Here is a 6002-nt window from a genome sequence, read left to right on the forward strand (position 1 = left end):
CCCAGGGCACCCATTCCCTCCCACCTCCCCCAACTAATTCCACAAACCTGTGGTGACCTCAGAAAGGCTTCCTGACCTCAGGCTAGGTCAGCCTCCCTGCTCTGTATTCTGTTGCTCCCAAGACCTTAACATTCATCCCAGTTCAATGTCATGACTCTCCTTTGCTGTCTTTCCCACTGGACTGTAGTCAAGGCCATAGAGCAGGTCGTGCTCTAAGCTGTGCTGAGCCCAGAATGGGCCCTTGAGCATTTGATGATGACATAAAAGGCTTCTCACATTCTACTGTACTGGCTTCTCTTTCCTTGAGGGCAGACGCCGCAGTGGATTCATTTCTAGATCTCCAAATTTTAGTCCAATCAAAGACCTAGTTCCAAAGATGTGCAGGTTCTGATTTCAGGAACCGAGCAGGCCTTTCCATGACCTGGCTGGAAACGCACTCAGAGCCATCTCCCATGCTGCACATCCAGGGTGGGGAGGCCAGCAAGGTCCCCTAGCCAGAGGAGAGGGTTACAGCATTCACCTCGCAGGGCCCTCCACTCCGCATTCTGACAGGTGAGGTGTGGTGGCAGACGTGGTCCCAGCAGCCCTGGGGCCACAAGGAGCTAAGCCTACCCCTTCCAGGTTCAGCCCTGGAACAGGGCAGTGGTTTTGCCCACAGTTCCAACAGGTGTAATGGATGGCAATGGCAGAGGTCATGGTGTATGTCTTGGCACCCCCAGCTATGTCGGGGTGCAGAGCCTGGGGCCACTTCATCACAGTGCTAATGGGTGTCATGAGTCTGACCCAAAGTAGTCAGGCATCCAGGGTTCTTACACTTTAACCCTTTCAAATCATATCTCTAACATCTCTTCCTGCACCTGTATTTCAAACGTAGTATTTGTGCCTGAAATTGTTAACCACATTGTGGCAAAATTATGGTATCTGGCTCATCATTTAAAGCTTAGAGACTTCAACTAATTTAGGTGACAATCTGATGGCCAAAGGGTGAAAGTCTGGTTACAAGGGGGCATATTCTGAGAGTGCAGCTTTTATTGCAGGGCCCCAAGTAAGGAGCCCAGGCAGCTAGTGGTTGTAAGAGCCAAACTCCCTGGTGACTTTCAGGAAAAGGTTTAAAAAAAACAGAATAGGGGAGAGGGGTTGCAGGGTGTGTGATCAGCTTGTGGACATTTTTCTGATTGGTTGGTGGTGAGGTAATCTGGAGTCAACATCATCAACTTTCTGGTTCCAGCTGGTCTGGGGTCTACGTGCGTGTGGGCATCATACAATTAACTCTTCTACCTGATGGGGGTTTCAGTATCTGCTAAATGGCTCCAAGGACATGGCTCATAATATTATCTATAGCCCTTGAGGAGGCATTAAATGTCCTTGACTTTGTTCAATGGCTAAACTATGATTTTGTCTTGCTTCACTGTTTTCCTTTGCTTTGCCTTTTATCACTTTTCAGGTTAAATTTATTCTCTGGAACTTGAGGAAGGCCTAGGAAGCTACAGATTTTCTGTAAACAAGAGGCGGGTGGAGGACATGGGGAGGTCTGTCTCAGGAAGGCCACATAGGGTCCTGCTTGGTTACACTTACACAACTGTATGTTGTTGTTTAGTTGCCAAGTTGTGTCTCATTCCTCTGCAACTCCAAGGACTGTGGTCCACCAGGCTTCTCTGTCCATGAGATTCTCTCAGCAAGAATACTGGAGTAGGTTACCATTTTCTTCTCCAGGGGATCTTCCCGACCATTTCCTTTGACCAGGGATCGAACCCAGGTCTCCTGCTGCTGCTGCTGCTAAGTCACTTCAGTCGTGTCCAACTCTGTGCTACCCCATAGACGGCAGCCCACCAGGCTCCCCCGTCCCTGGGATTTTCCAGGCGAGAGTACTGGAGTGGGGTGCCATTGCCTTCTCCGAGGTCTCCTGCATTGGCAGGCAGATTCTTTACCACTGAGCCACGAGGGAAGTCCAAACCACTCTACACATTCCTCAAAACTCATAAAGCTGTGTAGTAACAAGGGTACATTTTATTGCATCTAAGTTATACCTTAATTTTTTAAAAAGCTTCTGCAAATTTATTAGCCAAAAAACAATGGGAGCTCTTGTGGTTCTTATGCATGTCCGAATTCTTGGGCAAGGGATCGGGAACTCAAAAGTAGGAAATGGGAGGGAATGAAGGGCTTTGCTGCCATGTTGCTGCTGTTCAGTCTCTAACTCGTGTCCAACTCTTTGTGACCCCATGAACTGTGGGCCCCTGGGAATTAAGTCGTGGCTTTGCTGGGCACCAAGGATGGGAGACTGACGGGAGGCTGTTGGGAGGCTGATCTCGTGAAAAGCAGTGGTGGAAGGACCTGGAGAGGGGTGGGGTTTAGGGGAACTGTCTGGACACCATGTCCCATTTCCACTCCCACCCTAGGCCCTGGCCTGCCACAGAAGCAGCAGCTGCTCGAGCCCCTTGCCTGCCTGGGCTGAGCTGATGATATGCAGCATGGATTGATTGGTGTTGACAGGGAGCTATTTACCCGTCTAATTAATTATGCCAACCAATTTTCAACTTAATTGCACTTCTTGGGTCACTGGGTAATGAGACTGTACAAATTTCATGCTGATGCAGGCCTTGACAGGGAGGTGGCAGAGGGAGGGTGGCGGCTGCCCCTCGAGTCAAACAGACACCCTGTCCCTCCAGGTTCCTGGGCCCAGAGCGCAGGCCCTCAGCCCCTGGGCCACCCCACAGAAAGCTCTGGATTCCTGCTTGAGTAGCTTCTGCCTGTGTAAGCTGGCCTCTGCCCCGGGAGCCCTGAGCCGTTTATTCACCCAACAAGCATTGATTAAATGCCTACTCTGTGCCAGCCCCAAAGTGGGAGACGTGCTGGGGAGCCAGGAAGCTAAGTCATGTCTTGCCTGTGCCCCATCTCCCTCCTCAAATTGCTCACAGTAGGAAGAAGGAGATTTTCATTTACACCCACAGTTACCAGAATTCGGGTGCCGGTAGAAGTAAGGTCTTCGGAGATAAACCCAATCCAGGCTTTGCCTTTGGGCACTTGAGGAATTTCCTTGACCTTCCTAAGAGGAAATAGTAACCCACTCCGATATCCTTGCCTGGAAAATCCCATGGACAGAGGAACCTGGCGGGCTACTGTCCACGGGGTTGCAAAGAGTCGGACACGACTGAGTGATGAACAACCACCCAACGCCTCAGTTTTACAAACACATTGCAGGGCTGCGGCAGGATGCAGTATGTCATATAATATCAACCACATCCTAGAGAATAGACGGGCGCTGTCTTAGGCTGGAGAATGGAGCAGAAACTGGGCAAGGCTGGACCACTCATATCACACAGGCCTTCTCTCTTAGATCTCACACCTTTTGAGGTTCATCCCGTGAAAGAGGCAGAGGGTGCTGTGCTTCAGAGGGTGCTGTGCTCGCCACGGGGACCGGACCACCCACCTGTGGCTCCTGGCACTGCCGCCTCCCAGTCAGATGACCCTGTTAGTCAGGTAACTTCTGTGCTTCAGTTCCCTTCATCCATGAAACAGAAATGGTCACAGCACTTACTCACAGGGCTGCTGTGACGACCGAATGAGTTAACACACGCAGAGCACGTAGAATAGCACCTAGTACTTAGGCCACGTTCCCTGAGTGTTCTGTGACTATATGGAGAAAAGTCAAGTCCAGGGGGCCCTCTAAGTTACCTCCCCAGGCTCACATACGGTCACAGGCACAGTCTGAACCCAGCTGGGCCTGATTCCAAAGGCATGGAACCTTTTTGCTTTTGCACCACTCACGGAATTAAGCGTCACGGGAGGATGAAGCAGTGTACCTATCATCAGACAAGACTGACTGAGGCAAGTTCTAGAAGCACCCTGCCGGCTCAGAGGAGAAGCAGTTAAGAACTGTCAGCAAAGGCTCCCTCCCATGGATGGGACTCAGGAAGACCTTGAACTCTGAGAAGGATTTGAATCAACCATGATGGTGGAAGCAAGGACTTCCCGCTGAGGGGGCGGGCTGAGCAAAGGCCGGGCACTGGATCTCCCACATGGGTGAGGGCCCTAGACCAGGGTTCCTCAGCCTTAGCGCTATTTTTTTTTTTAAGACTTCTTTCAGGTGGATCATTTTTAAAGTCTTTATTGAATTTATCACAATATTGCTTCGGTTTTATGTTTTGTTTTTTTGGCCATGAGGCAGGTGGGATCTTAGCACCCAGACCAAGGATCGAACCCACACCCCCTGCATTGGAAGGTGAAGTCTTAATCATTGGACCGGCAGGGAAGTCCCTGGCTTTCTCCCTTACACACTTTCTGGAACTGAAAAGAAGATTTGGATTGTTCTAGTGGAAAAGGGTGGAGAAGGCAATGGCACCCCACTCCAGTACTCTTGCCTGGAGAATCCCAGGGACGGGGGAGCCTGGTGGGCTGCAGTCCATGGGGTCGCACAGAGTTGGGCACGACTGAAGTGACTTAGCAGCAGAAGCAGTGGAAAAGGGCAGGGGAAGGGAAGGGAGGGTGAAGCTTGGCAGAAAGCACATGGGCTTTGGAGGGACCATGCCAGGGACTCACTAGCTGGGCAAGTTACTCCACTTCTCTGAACCTTGCGTTTCACATCTGTGAAGTGAGGCCTGATCCTCTGAGTGTCCCTTAGCACAGACAGCCAGTGTGCAGGGAGGACTCGACAACAGCCAAGTGGAAGATGTCCGCACACATCACAGACATGCAGGGTCTCCAACACCAGGCTCAGGACTCAGTACTTGGTACTCAAGGGGCCAGGTAATCGAGAGCTTCTGAGCCTCGCAGTCAATCAGCTCAAATCCCATGGGTTATCATCCCCTCATCGGCCTGGGGACTGGACTTGGTGACACAGACTGGAGAACAGGCTGAGGACCCAGAGGAGATGGGGGAGGAGGGGAGGTTCGAGGAGAACGTGGGCAAAAGGTGAAGTCCACCTGCACGAGCAGGATCTGGAGGAAGGGCGAGGGTGTGGAGCCCAGTTGTTCCCACGTGTGTGCTCAGTCGACTCTTTGTGACCCCATGGACTGTAGCCCGCCAGGCTCCTTTGTCCATGAGGATTCTCCAGGCAAGAGTACTGCAGCGCGCTTCCATGCCCTCCTCCAGGGCATCTCCCCAACCTGGGATCAAACCACGTCTCCTACGATCCCAGCACTGACAGGTGGGTTCTTTGTCACAAGCGCCACCTGGGAAGATGGCCATGATGGTGACCTGCAGCAGCTCCCCTCCCCTTTCTGTCTCACTCCTCTGCCCCCTCTGCTTCTTGGGATCACTTGTACTGGAATCCTAGCCTCAGAGTCTGCTTCTGAAAGAACCCATTCAAAGACAGTCGCATAAATAGCTTTTGGCAGGAAAGAGCTCTCTGCAGGAGGTACCCCTTTGTCTTGTCATTAATCTTAAAGAGGCACCTCTGTGCTCTACTCATCTTCTGGCCCTAGCGCACCTTTCAGATCTTTTGATCACAGAATACCTTGCCTAATCTGTTGGTTCTTTCCATAGATCAAAGAAGTAGAAATTAAATAAGAATAAGTAATTAACAGATAATCAGATTTCTTCCCTAACTTCCCCTTCAGTCATCTCATGAACAAGCTGTGTGAATATGATTGCATCTTAAGAAGGATCACAAGAGGTCAACAAGCCTGTATGCAGTGGGGGACAGTGATGACCCTGAGTCCTTACCTCAAAGAGTAACTGAGGCTACTTCCCTTTTTCTTTTTAAAAATCTCATGGCTGAGCAGACTCTCAGGAGGTTTTAGGGGGATACTGCATCCACCATCTCCCGAAATTGCCAGAATTCTGATTAAAGGCAACTTTTCCTTTTTACCAACGTTTGTCTCTATCTGGAGTACTGACTTTTGAGTGTCGAGCAGCGAGACCTGATTCGGTAACACCAGGACTCTAGGTTTTGCAGTCCATTGACATGGAATTGATGATGCCCTGATCTGAAAAGAAAATGTGGCTTCCCCCTTTAAAGTAGCGGTTCATCTACTTTAAACATACCTGTGGCCACCTGCCCCTCC

This window comes from Bos grunniens, chromosome 14 (assembly GCF_055505025.1).
Source record: "Bos grunniens cultivar Pamir isolate PY7600 chromosome 14, Bosgru_T2T1.0, whole genome shotgun sequence".
Classification (NCBI taxonomy): domain Eukaryota; kingdom Metazoa; phylum Chordata; class Mammalia; order Artiodactyla; family Bovidae; genus Bos; species Bos grunniens.